Source organism: Ambystoma mexicanum, chromosome 12 (assembly GCF_040938575.1).
Source record: "Ambystoma mexicanum isolate Mex_15411 chromosome 12, UKY_AmexF1_1, whole genome shotgun sequence".
Taxonomy (NCBI): Eukaryota; Metazoa; Chordata; class Amphibia; order Caudata; family Ambystomatidae; genus Ambystoma; species Ambystoma mexicanum.
The window spans coordinates 797717397-797738538 of record NC_090936.1 but is presented as its reverse complement, the minus strand read 5'-3'; positions in this window follow the sequence as shown (position 1 = coordinate 797738538).

Genomic DNA, 21142 nt, shown 5'->3' with positions numbered 1-21142 from the left:
GTTGATTACCCAATGCATATAATGCAAGAGGCAGGCAATGCAGCCATCCCTGTTTCAATGTTAGTTTTAATTTGGCTATGCTCTCTTTGAGCAGACCTTTGAGTCTCTCACATATACCGTTCACTTGCAGGTGATAAGCAGAAGAAAACATGTGCTTAATGCTCAATAATGAACTTATTTGTTCAAAAACCTTGTCACAAAATGTGGGCCATTGTCTTATCTCAACACCTCACATACTCCACATCTAGGAAATACTTATCGAACTAAAAACTTTGCAGTGCAAGTGGCATCTGGGTGTGTGCATGGGCACACCTTGACCCACCTAGAGAAGGAGCACACCACCACTATCATATAGCTTTATCCATTACAGACTTGCAGCATATCAACATAGTCAATATGTAAATGCTAAAAATGACCATTTGGTTGAGGAATAACTTCTCTGACTGTTTGCCACATGTGCCCAGCAGAAAACTTTTGACATACGATGCAAATTACCATATAAAAAGCAACATGTTCTAACAGGTTTGGTACAAACCAGTTCTCTGCAATGGTTGCTGCAAGGCTCTCCCTAGGGACATGTGCAGGGTGGTGCAGCTGTTCCAATGCCACCCTTAATAAGGCTACATGCATCACCGGTTTACCAGTGCTGTCCTGTTGCCACAGTGCCTCGGAAGGGGATAAAGAACACCCTCTCTGTGTCCACAGATCTTTCTTGTGCTGTTTGGCTTCACCTTGAACTTCCATCAATTGTGTTTTCGATAAATGGTTAAAGCTTTCATTCACAATCATCATCACCACCATTCTCTCTTTTACATCAGGCATGTCAAAGCTCATTATATCAGGTGAATATGCAATTCTGTTTGCCTCTTCACCTGCAGTTTGGTTTCCATGTGAAATAAAGTCAGCTATCTTAGTGTGGACTATGCACTTAACTACCGCGGTGGCTACTAGGAGTTGTAGTGCTTTAATAAATCATGGCATTAACTGAAAATAAAAGTGTTTCCTCTCGTAAACATGAGCGAGTCACACCTGTGTCGACTAAAAAAGAAAAGGCTTTGCCTCCTATAGTGACGTCAACCCTCGGTTCCTCTTGAGGATTGGGAGTCATAGGTAGTACTGAACACATCAGGTCACCCAGTGAGCTGTCCCATTTTGGGTACATACTTATTCCTGTGCCCGTGAAAGGATTCCCACCCTCGACAGTGGCCCCCCCTATTCTCGGAGTCAATAACTGTCATGTTTGCACTCTGCTGTATCTGCATGGGTGTGTGCTGTAATTGTCCTTTTGGGGTATTCAATGGTGCTTGCTGTGGTTGCAAAGCCTGTTGCATTCTCAGCGCGTGTGCTTGATATACTGTCTGATTTTGGGCAAACCCCCATCCCTACTTTGTGGGCTATATGCAGGTGGATAAGCAGTCCCCCCTCTTGAGAACTGCCCATTCTGTACATACCTTTGGCTCCCACATGTTCGTGCTCTGTGCCCTGTCATTCCACATGCCCAACATACAGGAGGGAGTCATTCTTGATTATCATTCTGCATAGTCTGACCCACCTTGGTTACTCTGAAAATTTCCTTGATTATTCTGAAAGCCTATTCTTCCGCGGAAGCTTCCCCTACCACTTGGTATAAATCTATTACCTCCTTGATCGAAATGCCGTTGGTTATTCACCTGTGGAATGCCTGCTGCTTGCTGTGATGCTGGCCCTTCGCCACTAGTTAACATTTCCCCTTCTATAACATACTTTGATAGTTTCTTCTGTACTAGCTTAGCCTTCTCAATCTTCCTAGCATTGTCTCTCTTTTGATATTTCTCCAGCAACAGTCGGCAATGATGTGCAATGATCAGCTGTATTTCTGGCCATTGTTTTGCCTCCATACCCACCATCTTCTTGAGCTGTCTCTGTACCTTGCCTGGTAGTCCCTGACATAATATATGATAAAATACAGGCATAGATTTTCCCCACAGCTCCTGTGTTTCCAAAGACCACTGCTCTTCAAATTTCTGAATGTAAATAAGCGGATCCTCCCCTTCTTGCATCTTTCGTGCCATTATAGCGCCCATGTCTGATGTATCAGGATATTGTACTCAAAGTGCTTTCCAGACTGCCTCTCCACAGTTATTAAATGGCGCTCCATCGTGCACTGTGTTCTGTGCAGTGACACTCACGTATTCTGCTCTCGACCAAATGGCATCAGCCCTCTCCCCAAGGATAGCTGCTAGAAGACCCTTAATGTCCTCTATGGTGTGTGTATTTCCTCCTGTCATTCTCTCTAATTTTTAGGTCCATTTTCCGGCACCCAACGTCAGACTAGGGAGTTTCCACCTTAAATTATCCTTATCCATCTGGGGCCACGGTATATACTGTGATCTGGGCCCCCCTTTTTCTAACAAGGGGAACTGCTTAACCCAAAAATCGCACTCGTCTCCCATCATCCGCCTGTCCATAGCAGGACAATAGTTCAGCACCGTCTTCTTCCTGGTAATGACCTTAGCCTGCTCACATAGGGTGTCGAGTACCCCCTCTCACTAAGAGGTTGCCTTTTAGGTCGATCTGGCCGTGCCAGGGGCTCTAGCATCCCTGATTAAGGTAGGTCCAGATCTAACCATCTTACTTCCTTATCTGTCAGAGAACACCCCTCGGGACCACATGCACTAGCGCCCTCTTCCCTTCGGAAGGTTTCTCTGTCTTTATCTGGTATATCTTGTCCCCAACTAGTGTGGCTTCCCTCTTTCTCATCTCTGTTTAACGTTAGTTTGTCCAAAGACAAAGCTCTATGCTCGGGGCTAAACAGACCACCCTCTTTGCCTCATGAAGGTGCACCTTAAAATCGATCATCTTTCCCTATATTTCTCAATTCACTTTTTGTCCTCATCTCTTGATAAGCCTTCTTGATTCTCCAATAGCTCCTACATCAAAATGATCTTCTAAGTTTACTCTAGAGTGTCCTGGCATTGGTTCTTGTGTCGGGAAGAAATCCTCTTCCCGTAAATCTTTATCCATGCAATCAATGTCACGCGCCCTTTGCCTTCTCTTTTGTTGCATTTCCTCATCAAACTCTCTTTGTTTCTTTGTTTCCTCCTCCACCCTTTCATCTTCCCGTCTTTTCACCTCTCTTCTCTCGTTTGCTCTACGCACTTCTTCATCTCTGCGTCTTTGCATTCTTTTATCTCTTAATTACTGTTCTTCTTCTTCTCTTGTCTTTTTGCTAACCTGTCTCGTTCTTCAATTGCTTTGTGTCTGTTGTCATTCTTTCTCTGCTCTTCTGCTCTCTCCTGTTTTCTCAACTGTTCATCTAGATACAGTTGTTCCAGTCTTTGTCTATTCTTTCTTTTAGTCTCATCTTATTTTAATCATTCTTCTCGTTCTCTGTCCTTTTTATCTTGTTCTTCCTGATCTTCCCTTTGCCTTACTTCCTCAATGCTCTTTCCATCAGGTTTGAGCAATGTCTGACTGCCCATTCATTTGTTCTGTATGAGCGCTACCTCGTCAACTTTGTTTTTCTCTCCTTTCCATCTCTTTATTTCTCTTTCTATATCTAGAGACATACCTGGTCGTTCACTTCTCTCTTTGTCCCATGGGACTTTAGAGATCACAACGCTTTCTGGAGTCTTTTCTGGACTCTCGTCTCTGCTACATGCTGGTGGCTCATAAGTCGGATTACTGTACCCTTTTTCTGCCTTAAGTTATCTTAAAGGATATAATCCTTCATCTTTTGTACTATTGCGATTTACTTCAGGCGTGGTAGGAGGAGTAGAAGGCTCAACACCCCGTCTTTACACTGGTTAAGCATTCAGTTTTCAGGAGGCAGGTCTTCCCTTTCCTGCTGCTACATCTTCCAAAGCTCCATGTTAGCTAACCTCTTTTTTAGCTTTTTTCCTGTGTACACTGCGTGCAAGTATGTCCTCATGTGTTGCAAAACTGCTTTGGACAGTAATCCCCCTTGTGGCCCTGGCAAAACATTTTATCTACTGTACCCTTAACCCATTCTGCACTGTACTGCATAAGCTTGGGTGCGTGTTTTGGAAACTGTTTGCACAAGTGTATAAGCGGAGTAAAATCCTCCATCATGACTAGTCACAATCAATTGTTAATACTTACCGTTATTTTACACACATAAATACTTTTCAGAAAAATAATACAATATGAGCATGCACCAATCATCGCAGCTCCAAAACTCAGTCAACTAAATAAATAAATAACCAGTATTCAACCTTTTACCACAATCTATTACTTTTCTCTCTTCAATATTTCATCATTGGTTTACCACATACAACACATATAATATACAGACAGACAGGCACACTGACAAATTGGCCAGCCCACATAGACTTCTGTCAACACTCCTCGTGACTACTCTTGCCCCTAATAATGATTCTGATCGTAGTGTGAGTGCTTCTCTTTAACAATCCTTGATAATTCATATCCTAGGTATGTCAAAATGGATTTTAAAATAACTCCTTCTAAATGTCCTTGGCGTGGGATACTTGGCTTATCATATGGATCACTCCTATAGTATTATTTAGCGTGTTTTGGGAGCGCAGCCCCATTGCATGGGATCAATGTATTGTTATAATATTCAGCCCCACTGCATGGGATCAATGTATTGCTATAATGTGGTACAGCAAGCCATGTGTGGCCAGGGTAACATATGGACAGGTATATGAAGACAGGCTACACATTGTAAAAGCACATCATTTTTCTCACATTTAAAAGCACACATTTTTCTATCACTTGAAATGCCTCTCTGGCAGGAGACACATTAGATACTTAATTAATTAACTTAACTAACAAATACTAACACGATTTTAACTTATTAATATCATAATGTGTTCTCCATATGCAAAATGAGGCAGGCTGAGATTCATTTTAAACGGGTGTGCAGATTTTTTTTTCTCTCTTTGCTCTGTCCACGGTCTTTGCAGGAAGCAAAAAATTTGAATAGCAGGAAATTAGTTGATACAGTTTCTTACTGTAAAAGTGAGCTATTGTTTGAAGAAGGAGGGTATGACATGATGGACTTTTATTGGGTGTACGTCACATTAGAGGCTGTAACAGAGGTTTCTTGGTGCATCTCGGGGAGAGAGAAAGGCAGTGGACATTTTGCAGAGCTTCAGGGAAGACTTGGCTGGAGTTGCTGTGGGGTTGCCTGGCTGAGGGGCGTCACTCAAGTGCACTGCTGACCTTCGGGGACTGGGGATTACAGTCAATTAGCACCGCCTTGAGGACAAAAGATTGCAGATTGGAACTGCATGTCATCGCCGAGTGCTCTAAAAAGAGAGCCCTGAGCCACTTATCGAAAGCGACCAGCCTGGAGATTTCGCGTGCTGAACAGCTACAAATTGCTGGTAATTATCTCGTACAAAGTGAAGGAGCGGTGTGTGCATGAAATCAATTTCAGGCAGGCAGCGTAGCGATAGCTTCTATTGAAGAATCACTGTGTTTAAATGCCACATTCTAATATTGCCATCTAAATGCAAGTCCACTGATGCACTGTTCTTTTTATTGTTGCAAAGAATTTAATGAATTGCCTTGGATTTTGCAATTGTTCTCTTCTGTTTATTCTAGAAAAGACTGACTCACAAAGCTGGTAATGTATGATTTTTTAAATGAAACTGGTATAAACCACAACCTGTGTAAAGGTTTTCTTTCTTGCTTCTGTTTTTCTCTGGTGCATTTAGCCCATATCACATGATAAAAGGGGAGGTTATTAGGTAATATATGCCAATCATCCTATGTGGAAAAAGTTATGTTATGAGCAATTACAAATAGCTGTGTGCGTGGTTCCACTCAGTGTATATGTGTGTGTGTGGCTTCTGGGCGTGCATGAATCAGCAGAGAGAGAGGCCTCTGGAAATAGTTTCACTAATGTAAATAAATTAGTGATAATACCACAGGGGTTGTGAATACTGTATGTGAAAATTGTGGTATCCATAAGATGTAGGCCTGAGGTCTCTCTTTTGATCACATGAACTGACTAAGCAATGAAAAAGGGGTTCTGGATATTGGGGCCACAAATAAAACAAAGAAATTATGCTTCCTAAAAATACCACCAACGAAATGCACACCGACTAAATGTATCTGTGTACTGAAATAATGCATAGCCACTATACCACTATAATACCAAACCCAATCTGAATGCAAGGAGTGATTATTGCTAAATTGTTTTTATTTTTGGCGGTAAGACAATACCGCTAGGCCCCAAATCTACACAAAATACCCAACATATTTATGGTGCGTTGCAGGCCGGGAAAGTGATCATAGAGCACCTACTGGGCGTGGCAAGTGTGTCTCACACCGCCATCTGTACATTAAAGGGAACCCATTTCAATAGCAGTGTGTCACTAAAAGCGAATTTCAGAATGTCTCAAAGGGAAGCCACATTCTCAGACCTAGTGCAATATTTAGAGGCAACATTATTTGCACATGGGACGTGGTCATCGAATAGCACCTCAGAATGGCATGACCGCATTCATGGTGAGGTTCAGAAAGAAAAACTAGACAATATTTTTGCAGAAGGCAGCATAATTCAGGTCTGTCTTCTAAGGTTATTAAATGCAGCTGATAAAAATGCAGAGAAAGACTGTTTGATACGGCTATGCGCCAAAATCTGGTTTATTTTGAATAGGTCCCTGCGAATGCAGGAAAATGATACCCAGCTAATTACCAGGTTAAAGACTGACTTAGATGGGGCAATTAAGAAAGAGGAAATGTTAAGAACGAATTGGATGTATGTCAAAAAGATATGCAGTTAAAATGCAGAGATTTTGATATTCAATTGTCCAAAAGTAAGAAATAGTTTGAAGACAGTGAGCAAGAATTGGTACACTTAAAAGCATTGGTGGACCACATTAGACAAGATAAAGATGAGATGTTTTCAGAAATGCAAGTTTTACAAAAAGAACATTTTGAAAAAGAAAGTGACCTCCAAAATGCAGAACAAGAACTGGTTAAAATGCTTCAAGAAAGGGACAAGAGAAATAAAGAACTTAATGAATGCCAAATGCAAATGTGTGACATGCAGTAGGTAATTAATAAAATGAGTGATGAAAATAACTATTTGCAAAACGAAGCAGGCAGGCTCCTTAAAAAGTGTAAGGACTTGGAAGAGCAAATGTGCATTCCCAGGTCCCAGGAGAGGCGGCAAGGCACCACATTCAATGGAGTTGAGGTGAATTCTATTTCTACCCAAAGAGCTGGTGCCCCAATGAGTGGGCCGGTGACTGAACTTGGTTGCAGCGCCCTTGGGGTATTTTATACTCCCATTGGGGGGTGCCACCAATCCCATACACCTGGAACCAGGGTTGAGTCACCAAGTAGTGCAATTCCATGCATTGCAACAAGTAGCCCCATAAAGATAATTAAATCCATTAAAGCCCTCATCAAACCATTTAAAAAGTGAGGGGAATGCTGCATAGAGGATCACTTAGAAGCGGTTCATGACATTTTTAAAGCCCTCCAGATACCTAAGGAACAGTACAAGCAGTATTTTCATTTAACTTTAGATGCCCCGACGGCCAGTATTATAAGAGGATTGAATGAGCAGCAGAATATGACATGGGCGGAGTTTGAAAAAGAGATTAGGCGTCATTTTTCTCCTTTCCAGTCATTGCAGGAGGCAAAGAAAGTTGCTTACACAATCCCTGTTGGCCTAATACATCCCCTCGCCAGTTCTTACAAGACTTAAAAAGAGCATTTTCTCGCTTTGATGTATCTTTTGACCCCAATTCCAATGAGTTTAAAACTGCCTACTTCTATGGGCTCCAGAAAGACATCATATCCCAATTGGTCCGTGAATTTGACCGTGACAAGTCCCTGGAATGGATTGTACACCAAAGCACAAAACTATATGAGGTACTCTATTGTCAGGGTAGAGAAAGCGATAAAATGAAAGATGCTAGACCTAAATCTAAAGAACCCTCAGCAACAGTGATGGAAATCAGGTCAGCCAAAATGTCCCTTCAGTCTGCTCAAAGTCCAAGTAAAAATAATTTGGCACCTGAACAGAGGGGTAATCAACAAAGGTCATCACGCCCTGCACCAATGTTTCAATCACATGATCCTAGTAATAGGGAGAGCTACATCAGCCCCAGGTACTTAGGAGATAGGCCCCGTGCAGGCTATCAACCTGATATGTCAGGTACGAACAATAACCAGAGACAAAATCAGGATCAAAGAAATGATGGTCCTTATCAGTCATTGGGGACACAAAGCAGATTTGATCCCAATACCATGATATATGGTAATCAGGATAGACCCCGATATGTGGATCGATTTGCTTATAATGGGAATCAACATAGGGGCCAGTACCCAGTACATGAGAAACAGGACATGAGACAGAATATGAACTACACTTCACATCAGTACAATGATTCCTCACCAGGGGACTACAACCAAAGGATGGGCGCATCCCGCTCCCCTACACAAATGAATCAAGAGTTCAGGAACCAGCCCAATAGAAATCACTCACCTGAGAGGTATCAGAATAGATCCAATCAGGGGGAAAACAACCAATATCGATCTAGGCCACAGAGAGAGGATTCTAGAGAGATGGAAAGGTTCCAGTGCCTCGAGGCCCAAGTGAAAATGTTAGCTGAGCAAATAGGAAAGCTCTGTACAGCACAAAAACAGTCATCAAAGGAGGGGGCAGAAGGCCATAGCAATGACCGGGGGGCTTCTGAAAAGTAACTAAGTACTTATGATAACTGCAGTGCCAAGAAGACAGTTTGCTCTGATGTAATTTTGCATAATGACTCTGAGATGCCTAATGATTGTAAAGTGAAAATACCAGTAAATGAACATGTAACAGAAAATGCAAATACTTCTAAAAGAGAGGTGCGGTTTAACCTAGAACTAAATCAAACATTGGAGATGTGTACAAATGAAATAGGAAAACCTGAAGATCCAAAAGAACAAAGAGACAGATTTAAGAAAAATGACTCATGCATGGGGAATACCAGTGAACCGGGAGTAAGTCGCGATGCTCTAACTCCTTCCCTGGGCAATCCAAACAATGACCAAACACAGGCAGGAAAAATAAATGCTCAAAAGGAGGGTACAGGTCAATCACCTGAAGAATTCTTTGAACCACATATTTTTGAAGAGGTTAAAAGGGCTGGTACCATACTGAATAATCACAGATGCACAGAATTAGACAATGACAAATTGCCAAGTGATGTTGTTACACATGTTCAGTTGGAGGGTTGTAGTGTGACCTCTGATGATACCTGGATGGATGGGCGAATGGTGGCCACACTCCAAAAAACCTCTGAACATGGGGAAATGAATAAAGTCTCTCACACAGGAATGAGCAAAAAGGAGGGAAAAATGTCTTTCCATTTACCAATGTGCTTAGCCAAAAGTGAAAAAGGCCTGAGAAGGGTGAGCCCTGAAATCAATAAGAATTCGCATTTCTTATGTGTGTTAGAGGAAATTGAAGACAGGTATTATTCTCCCATCACTGTAGAAGAAAAATGCCATACATTTGCAATGATTGACACTGGCGCACAGGCCACAATTATGTCTAAAGAATTAGTAAAGAGTATCAATGAAGAGAGATCCCCGCCGAATCAGATCACAGTGAAGGAAAATCAAGGTCCAGTGCATAATTTTAACGGGGAGGAGGTGCCTATTATAGGCGTCACCAAGGTTGACATAAAGATAGGTACTCACAGAATGAAACAGGTGGTATTGGTCACGTCCATTTGTGAAATACCATTTCTGATGGGAACAGATTGCCTAAAAAGATTGTCTCCTCTAATAGATGGGGTGAATGGAGTACTGTGGTCCTTAACTAAAAAACCATTGAGACATAAGAAACAAAAATCACAAAACAGCAATATAAATGAATGTCACACCGTTGCAAAAACAAATGATGCAGTGGAGGTGTATCTCCAGAATAGTTGCATACCTAGCGTCACTGTTATATTAATGTGTCAAGACAAAATGCAGAGTGAAAATGAAAAATTACCAGTACAAATATACTTAGACCCAAGGAAAGAATGGCAAACTGCCATAGATGAGCACACCTTACGTTTTATTTTAAAAGAGAAGACATGCAAACAGAATACTGCTCCTAGAGCAGGTTCAGAAAATCACATTACCACTCTTGCTGAAATACACATGGAAGATGAGAAACCATGGGTTCATGTTGGGATAAATGACTATTCTAAAACAATAAAAGCCACTTTAGCGCTTGAACAGGAAAGGAGCTTCATTAATGAGAAATTGTTGCAAAAATAATGGAAAGGGAGGAGATCCCGAAATTTAGGATTCAAAACCAGTATGTCTCTGGTTTGGACGGTCCAGACTTTGAAAACCGACTTGCAGGTAGATGCATGCTGAAAATTAGCATTGGACAAAAAACAATTTACCATAATGTTTGGATAGTGAGTGGGACACAAAATGACTTTTACATGGGCAATGACATAATGCACAGAATGTGTATGGTGTTAGATTTCCTTAATCAAAAGATATGGTCACGCATAGGTGGGCCGGCACCTGAATTTGAAGACAAAAGAAGGGCTTATCATTGCGCACAGCTAGTCCCTTATGCAATTGAATTACAAATGAGGAAAGATACTATTATCCCTGCATTCACAAAGCAGTTTGCAATAACACTGAAATGCAAAAATGGACAGCAGATGAAAGATTCTGATGCATTTGTGTGTCTGAATGAATCCATAAAACAGCAAGGCCTGGATTATGAATACATTCCATTGGTAGACGTGGGTGAAGGGTCTGTAAAAATTATGGTGAATAATACAGATTATCAGGATATTCATTTAGAGGAAAACTCCCCAGTAGGAATGGCCATACAAAAATCACATTACGCAGCAGATCTAAATAACATGGTGATTGGAAATATCCCTGAAAAGTATGTAGATGCGAAGGGTGAATTGCCAGAATACCTGGACTCTCAGCCCAAAGGGATATTTAAAATTCATTCTGTGTACCCTTATGATTCAAGCGAGACAGTGTGCTGTCATCAAGAGGATTGCATAACATTTAACTTAAATGAAAATGAAATAGAAAATCAGCCCATTGAAGTGGAAGCTGATATGCCAAAACATTTAAAAGTGGCAGCTTTACAAAGAGACACAGCCACACAATTAGAGGAAAGCGCCGAGATTCCCATGCCAGAACATTTTCCAGAATTCTCCAAAATGGTAGAGGAGCAGATTTTATCAGCGAATGCATGTGACAACGATGAGGATACAAATTAACTGAGGAAGATATTTATGGAGTTTAAAGATGTATTTGCAAAAGATTGCGGTCTAACTGATTTACATGTGGCCACGCTACCAGAAGGGTATTTGCGCGCCAGTATAGACTACCATTGGCGTGTTTAGAGTCATTGGCAGAGATTATTAAAAATTTGGAGTCACGGGGAATCATCAGGCCCATTCATAGCACATCCAATACATCTATTTTAGGTGTGTTAAAGCCAAATGGTCAATGGCGACTGTGTGCAGATTTGAGGGAGTTAAATAAAAGAGTGCCAGTATCCAGATGGCCTCTGCCATTCATTGATCAGGGATTAGCTCAGATACATGGTTCAAAAGTATTTACCACATTAGATCTCACCTCTGGATATTGGTGCGTGCCATTGGCAGAGGAGATACAGAATTTATTTTCTTTTTCATTTGATAAGACTCAATACGCATGGGTTAGAACTCCATTCGGGTACGTCAATAGTGGGAGCTAATTTGGCATATTTTTGAGAAAAGCTATGCCTGATGCAGCAGAAAGAGGATCCATGGTTTATGTGGATGATGTGCTGATAAAAAATGAACTCTTGAAAAGCCATTTTGATGAAATAAGACATGTGCTTGGCCAATTGCAGAAAGCAGGCGCCAAAGTGTCTTTACAAAAAGCACAATGGTGCAAGAAAAAAGTGAACTTTCTAGGCCATGAAGTGACTGAACATGGACTAAATCCACAAAAGAAAAATATAGAGGCTATACAAAAACTAAAAGACCCTAAAAATGTGAAAGGGGTAAAAAGTTTATTAGGAATGACAGGCTATAACAGAAAGTTAATTGAAAATTATGCTGAAATGACTCAACCATTGACTAAACTGCTTAAACTGAATACACCCTGTAAATGGGAAAAAGAGCAGTCTGAGGCAGTGGCTAAATTAAAGGAATGTCTTGTTTAGCATATCCCATAAAGGACAGGGATTTCTTTTTAGAAATTGGTTTTTCTGAACAGTGTGGGGTCGATTCATGGAGCAAACATGCCCCGAAAATCCCAGCACAAGCAGGCGCAAGGTGGCACAAGCGTGAGAAACCCAGCGCATGCGCACGCGTGCAATTCAAGGAAGACGCTGCGCGTGTTTCCCGCAGTCTGTGTGCCAAATCCTTGCATGGCACACGCGGGCACACACTCCACCAAACGGCGTGCGCTACGTGCACAGCAAAAGCGCACATAGCGCAGCGCACACAACCAAAGTGGGCGTAACAGTGGGCGTAACACACGGAATGGGGAATAACGTGTGAAAAAGAAGGCGTAACTGGGGAAGTACTGCAGGGAACTACATGGAACGCCCACACGCACGTGAACAACCCATATTCATGGATTCGAATACGGGAAACCCGCGCATGGCAAAAGACGCACACAGGCGTCAACGCGTCCACCACACGAAGGCAGGCGGAAGCGTCCCCGCGCACAGTATAAAAGTGCGCGCAAACAACAAACACGTATATACAGCACGCCCCATTTGTCGCAGCACTGATCGTGGGACACCGCAGGAGGAGGAGAATAGCCAGGGCACGCATTTTCGCACCACGGACAAGCCTTTTGGGGATGTCTGACGACCAGGTCTACGGCAGGTATAGGTTTCCACCCCATATCATCCTAGACCTGGTCAGGGAGTGGGAAGATGACCTTACATCCCCCACCCTTTGCTCCCAAGCATTGAGCCCCTTGGAGAAGGTGCTCAATGTCCTGCATTTCCTGGCCACTGGGTCATTTCAGCGGACTACTGCCATAGTGGGGGGGTCTCACAGGCCACGCAGTCACGCTGCCTACATCAGGTACTGGCAATCATGACAGCGCGCCCCTCAGTCCGCAGGCACATATACATGCCCAGAACACCCGCAGAAAGGCAGGCCATTGTCCTGGATTTTTACAGGGTGGCACACTTCCCCAAAGTGCTGGGTGCCATAGATTGCACCCATGAGGCCCTACGTCCACCTAGGCCCACTGAGCACATCTACCGAAACCGCAAGCACTGACATTCCATCAATGTACAGGTGGTATGCGATGCAAAGGGAATCATCACCTCTGTCTATGCAAACTACCCTGGCTCAACCCATGACTGTTTCATATACAGAATGTCTGCCCTGAGCCGGGCCCTGGAAGCTGGGCAGCATGGCGACACATGGCTCCTAGGTGAGTACAAATGCCCTTGCACATGCATGCATGTCACACACACACACACAAATACACAAACCCCAATAATCAGAACCATTTACACCTCCCCAGGGGACAGTGCCTACCCTCTGAGCAACCACATGATGACGCCAATCCGGAACCCCACCACACCACCACAGGTAAGATACAACGCCGCCCATATTGCAACCAGGGCCATAGTGGAGCGCACATTCGGAGTGCTCAAGTCACGTTTCCACTCCCTTGGCCGCTCTGGCGGGCAGCTACTCTATGCACCCCCAGTAGTGTGCAGGATCATTGTGGCAGCATGTGTCCTGCACAATGTTGCAACACGGCAGGGCGTACCGGTGGACATGGTGGTGCCCCCACATCCCCAACCACAGGCACAGGCGCTGCCCATGGGAGGGGACAGGGCACGTGGCGAGGAAGCCCGGACCCAGCTTGTGGCCACATTTTTCACCTAAACTCCCACCCCTGCGGAGTGCACACAGGCCTGGCACATACCAGGTGACAATCGATGATGACAAAGAGACAGTCAACTGTCACAACCTTACCACCCTGAGATTGTTGCCATGGAAGTGCCACATTGTCTGCATCCCTAGCTACTTAAACACAAGCTATCCTGTGTGACCAAAAGGCACACATATGACATATGACATGACATGATATGGCATTTGTAACGTGCCTATACACATGTGTTTCAAGGTGCAACGAGGCAGGGAGGTGGGAACAAGGGAAGACAGACAACGGTCCTACTAGGCCAGGTGTCATTTAGATTGCGCAAGTGCAGGCGTAGGGGGAAGGGAAAAGTGCAAGGGGAAGGGGGCGGGGGAGTGCAGTACAGGGTAAGTAGAATAAAAAACAAATAAATAGGCCAGCTGGTGGCAACTGCAGAGGTAAGTGCAGATAAGTGCTGGGAAGGGGGGGGCTGTAGGGATAGAGAGACAGTTCCGCAGTGCAGGGGTTGCCAGGGAGGCAGTGCAAGTGGAGAGTGGCTGGGCCAGGGACCGAGGTTGGTGAGAGTGGCCCATTTGCAGATTCAGTGCAGTTTCAGTGAAGAATTTAGCAAGGGAAAGGGAGAGAGAAAGAAGCAAAGAGGAAGGTTTTGAGGTGCTTCCGGAACCGGAGATGGTTCTCCTCAAGTTCCAGGGAGGCAGGAAGGCTGTTCCAGAGGGAGGCCCCTGCCGCGGAGCGAGATCTACCCCCTGCTCGTTGCTTCGAGAAGCGGCTGACCCTGACATGCAAGGTGTGAATCACACACACCTGCGAAACAGGCCATGACCATCACTGTTATGTCACTCAAATCCTCCCAAACCACAACATGACATGCCAAGCAATAGCCATACACCAACACAGTACCAATAAGGTACACATTGCCATGTTAAAAATGTACATTGGCATCAGACAATGATGCCTGACATGGAATCAGATGAAATGACTGACCAACAACCTCCCACCCAAAATAAGTCATTCCCAAATGCATTACAAAAGTTGTAGCCTTAACATAACAATGAATGCCTGTCTACATGCACATTGTGCATTGCAAAATCAACACTGCAGCTTCTGTGTGCTGTGTCCAATTCCTGCAACACACTGCTCAGCGCACAGCACAGTGAACAGCTATTGTGTGTGATGCACACCCTGAGCATCACATCTAAGCGACAAACCACATCAAAAAGCAAATTAGGCATGTACAGGATCCATAATTGGTCACAGAACATGTGCTGCAGGGACACAGTGGGTACCAGAAGGCAAACAGAGTGTACACGTGGATATACAAGGGTGGATGTACATGTAGTGCATCATAGTGCGAGTGTGTGGGTCAGTAAGGACATGCACTCAACATATGCATGTGCAATCAAGTGACCATCAGTGTCCTCTACACATCACATGTGAACATTCACCATGTGTACACCCTAGCATGTCAAACCACAACTATCCCCTCACACCTGAAAGGTAAACACAACACTTGAACAGGCATTGATCAGCAGAACACATCATGTACATAGGATACCACAATTACAATGTCAGGGTTCCCATCACACTGCAGGGCAAGGCAACTATCAACAACAAAACACCCCCCCCCTCCCTCACAAATGACCATGACCCACTGAACAACTGCACCTGTGTCATGGAGCCTTCAACCCTCAATTTCACCTGGCCACAGGATCACCCTTCCCCTTCATCACCATCTCCCACCTTGTGTGTAAAAAGGTGCCTGCATCCTCAGAGTCCCCCTTCATTTGCAAAAACACAAAATCCAAGGCAGAAAAACGAACCAGAACAGCCTCCAGTAGATGACTTGAAGTAGCAGTATCTCACAAAGGCCAAGTACTACCACAATGATGTAACAACCAAGGTAGCACAGTAAAACAATGTCACAACAGGATGTGAACCATGTGTGGTACATAACATAGAACGATGCACCACGAACGGATGTGTACTGTCACAGCTCCCGTGTACAGGCGCAGGAGTGGCACGAACCAACCACTCCCACCGTGGCCCGGGTGCCTGCAAGGTCAAACTCACACAGGCCTCTGAGACCCTGGTGGGGAAGGAGGGTCAGGGACAGCCGTTGGCACACTGGATAACTGGAATGAGTGGCAGGAGAGGGGAGGAGGAATGACACGTGAAAGTAGGGAATGCACGAAAATGTACTACCTGCATGAACACATACACAATCCTAACAAACTTGTACATCATTGTCAGGGCCTTCGAGAGTCCAGGCTTAGGAGTGGCACGAACCAATCACCCCCTCTAGGGTTTCGGCGCCTGCAAGCTTGGGGCTTACACAGGTATCCGCAACCCCAGCGGGGAAAGAGGGTTAGGGAACGTTGGTTGGATAGGTACGGGAAGCAGGAACATCGGGTAGAGGGTACAGGGTTTAGAATTGGATAGGACTCCGGGTGATTAGGGAAAAAAAAACATACCAAATTGAATTACACATTCATCCATGCATTAGTGCACCCCCCAGCAAGCCTATGCAGAGCAGTTTGAAAGAAAAACAACAAGACACTTAGCTCTGGTTTTGAGTGCTGGCCTCCTGCCTGCGCACTCTCAGGTCCGGTTACAGGAGCACTTCAATGCTGCAAAGAGAGCCACAGTTAATAATCTGTGTGTGCCCATAACACAAAAACACACCACCAAATATGCCCCATAGCAACAAACCACTCTACAAACAGACAATCTGGTGTGGATGCTTCATACCCATATGTAACATTACCCCTGTGATGGGTCATACACAGTCAATGCAGTAAGTCAGCCGCTGGTGGGTGCGTGGCAAATGGAACACCAATGTGTCACAATTCACACAACATGCAATGTTCCCTGGTTAAGCAGACAGACCCATATAGCAAGGCATGACTTCAGAACAAGTCGTGTTCCACCATGACCGAAACAAAGTAGGCAGTGCATATTTCAAAATGTACATGGAAATGAAATGCACTGCACCCGAGTATGTCCCTTGCTGTATGTCCCTGTGAGCTGCTCCTTTCCATGTCTCAGAAGTGCTGCTACTAAGCCTGCATGTGCAACTGGCCTGGTGGAAGCTTTGCTGTGTTGTGGCCCCTCTGTGCTGCTCACCTTGGTTGGAGTTCCTTGGAACACGTCAGCAGTTCTAGGATGTATGTCTGCAATCCCTGTGCCTCTGCTTGCGCACACCTGTGCATGTGGGCATCAACAAACGTGTCCAGAATCCAGACGTCCAATGGGCCATGTCTGCTGGCAAAGGTGGTCTGGAGGCTCATCCCCCTGCAGAAAAGGCATGCAACACATGATTAATGCTTTAAAGTCATCTGTGTGTGTCTCTTCAGGCATCTCATTACTGGACCATGTCAGAGACGTACATCAGAAATCACACCATCAGTCCGTCTTTCACATCCAAAGTGTGGAACACATTATCTATGGCATGAATTGCAACAAGCACGTGTACAGTAAAGATAAGAAACATACTACATAATGCATAGCAATGAATGTACACATTAATCATGAAACACCCCATCTAGCAAAAGCAGAGCAGTGGTCAATAACACTGCAATCATCCCCACTAGGGGTGTTAACACAAGTTACACAGCACCAGACATGCCACAGATATGACAGTCCAAAGCCCTTGTGTAATAGGCTGTTACACCGAACCATCCTTGCGAGCCCATGGATAAGGGAGGCAGGAGTGGCATATGTGAGTCAAGGACCCCAAGCAGCAAACACATACACAAGACAAGCCTGAAGGGCCAAGCTGGAACAGACAGTGGATGCTTTCAAAAGCCACAAAGCACCACACCGTCACATGAAAGCACAATAGACAAGCAATTTTAAACTATATAAACTAATTACACTAACTATGAAAAACCTACATTACCTAATTAAACTAACTATCAAACAGAAACTTAACTAACTAAACTAAAAGAAAAATCAAAAATGGCCACATACGACCCGGGGGGAGGGGAGGCACCCAGGAGGGGGGAGGTACAGGGTGCTGCCCAACACCCACATGCGATGATGCTGAGCCAAAAAAAAAACCTCCATGGGCTCAACGCCTGCACAGCCTGACCTATGTGGGAGATAAATGGTCGTCCGAGTCTTGCTCATCCTGGAAAGGAGGACGTGGCACAGTAGCCTGGCCACGCCTAGCCGCTGCTTGCCCTTCGACGGCAGCAAGTCTGCCGGACGGGTGAGCCTGGTTCTGTGTGGCGATGTGACGTAGGTCTGCATGCAGAACCTCACGTGATACATGTGCTTCTTCTTGCAAGGTAGCACGTGTAACATGGAGTTCCTCCTGCAAGGCCTGGCTGGACAACTGCTGCACCTCCTGGCAAGCCTGTAGCTCAGCCGAGATGGTACGCTCAAGCTGTGCAAACCTCTCCTCTGCCCGCTGCCTCTGGGACATCATAAGGACATCCAGAGTGGATTTGAGGGAAGCATACTCCTCCCTCAGGGCATCCATGTGCGCCTCTGCGTGAGCAGCAATTGCTTTACGCAGAGACGACATTTCAGCCTGGCGTGCCCTGTCTGAGGCCACCATGCCCAGCCTGAGCGAGCGGGCTGTGGACCGTGCTGCCTGCTGCTGGAGAAGCACCTGCCTAGCAGGGGGGAGCACAGATCGGGCCACACGCTCCATGCTCTCAGCGATGTTCTCCATTGCTGCCCCCTGCCGTTCTGAATTGGCTGTCATGTCTTGCTCCCACTCAGTATAATGTGATAGCGCGTGGCGACCGCGTTGCTGGGCTTGACCCCTGCGGGACCCAAAGACTGGGTGTCCTCGCTGTGTTGGCACCGCCCGCGGCTGCACAACTACATGCCCCCATCGACGTGATGTCCCAGGCACATCAGTGACTGGTGTGGAGGGTGACCCTGCATCCCGATCCACCACAGGCAGAGGAACCAAGACTGTCTGATCCCTCAGTGCAGGTGTCGCGGACAGAGGAGTGTCCACATCAGAATCACTCACCCCTGACACATGGACTTGATGCTCATCCAACTCGACATGGACGTCAGAGTCGTCATCAGGGCTGGACTCATAGGCAGCCAGAGACAAGATGGACTGTAGCACTTGGAGGTTTTCGTAGCCTACCACCCCACGAACCCCACTTGTGCCGGGTTGATGTAGTGGTAAAAACCCTGTGTCTGGCATGACAACACCATCCTCCGCCTCCATTGCGTCATCACCTGAAAAATAGAGAGAAAAAAGGTCGCTACACATGTCAGAAGCACACAACACACACACACACCGACAACAAACACATCAGGCAGACATGTGACACACAAAATAGAACCTGGCATACATGCTGGGTCAACTTTGAATTGCTTCTTTGATCAGACCTGTTGAAAGGTGGCAGTTTGCATAGAAGTGGGTGTATGCAGTGCAGAAAATGTGTATGTCACTCACTACCTACATGTACAAGGACTTCATGGTGTGTGTCAGGAAATGTGAAGGCAGTGCAAGGTCAAATTCAGGCATCACGTGCACTGTGCATTCAATGGGTAGCATATCTACAAGCAAAGCACCCCTCCACCCAAGTACAAAAGCAGGGATGCCTAGCATGGTATCAAAAGGCTGACCATAGACCTGTGTATTGACAGGCAGTGTTGACTGGCATCAACAGCTTAATGTGATTCAAGTGACAACACTGCAAATGATGATGGGACAGTAAGCAGGACACATGATGAAAACTCTGTGGGCCGCCCACGTGTGAAGAAGCGACTACAACAGTCGGACAGAGTCATTGGCCATTAAACAGGCTGAGGCCTGTGACCCACACAGATTGTCAGACCCTAAACATGTGTGCAACGCAGTACTGAGCCACAGTTGACATGGGAAGGCTGATGAAATGCCATGCAATGTATGTCACCCAGGACTTGTATTACAGTGCTCATCCAGTCAAGGACACATAGGGGCATGCGTGCAATGCACATGGAGCATGAATGGCCACTCATGTCCCTGCGGGGCATCTGACCTATGCACAGTACAAGTGATATACCCTGCATCAAGTACTAAGGCTGTACCACACAGCATATGTCTGGCAGATTGTACGCTGGAAGTTAGCATGTACACAGGATGCATGAACAGGAAAGTACACAATGGCAAGATTGAAGCAGACCAGTGCAAAGGTGGAACTGGGGTGCAGAGTGGCGGAGGAGGGGCAAGGGAGCATGCCTACATGGAGTACCCACATGCAGGCAGAGGACACATGCACGTCAGTCATGCAATGACATTGTGTATGGGCTGAGAGGAAGGTCACCCCACGCCACATGTAGAAGGGCCAGTGAGCTGGAACATGGACCGGAGGGGTATACTTGTAACCAGCATGTGAGTAGGGTGCAATAGTGGTGATGCGGACAGTCCCCGTCTGCTCCACATGTCCAGCATCCAGCAGAGCAGACATACCTCACGGAAGCATTGCATTACTTAGACATCAGAACCATGTACACGTCACATGTAGTGGCAATCATGCACAACACATCCCACAAGTAAAACGCACACGTCCTCAACAAACACGCATCAACACTCACTGGACTGGGCATCAAAGTCCAGCATCTCTCCCACTCCTTCGACCAATTCAGGTGGTATGAACTCCGCAACGAGTGACTCATGCGGAGTGAACTCTTCCTCCTCTGGTGCAGGCCCACCGTCAGTCACCAGAGTCAAGTTGTAATTTGAGGCACGATTAGCCTTAGCGCTGTGTTTCAGGTCATTCCAACGCTTTTTGCACTCTTGCGCCGTGCGCACCTCATGGCCGAATGAACTGACATGTTCCGCAACATGCTTCCAGTGGGTGCCACGGTGGTCTGACTATTGGCACCCACCACCATGTCACGGCTGTGGCCCCGCACGTAGTCCACGAGGATGTCCAGTTCCTGCTTGCAGAAAGGCTTCTTCCTCGATGTGCAGGAGGTCGTGGCTGTGTGTGGGGTCCCAGCCTGTGCTGCAGGTGCAACCTTCCTCCTCTTGGACTGTGGCGCAGACCCTGGCTGGCTAATGCCGCCCTGACCAGTATGGCCAGTGGGTTTGGTGGATTGAGCCAAGGGAGTGGCAGGTGGAGGGACGACCAAAGGCCTGACTTGTGTCAGTGGCATCTGAGTGCCCTCTAATGGACCCTGCGCAGCAACATCCGCTGTGGCAGGGTCATTGACCGCAACGGTCCTGGTTGGCAGACTCACAACCGGGGTGTTGTTGAGTGCATCTTCCCCTGCACTTGCCAACACCCGGCTGTTCGGGGCAGCAGATGACATAACTGCCCCAGGGACACGT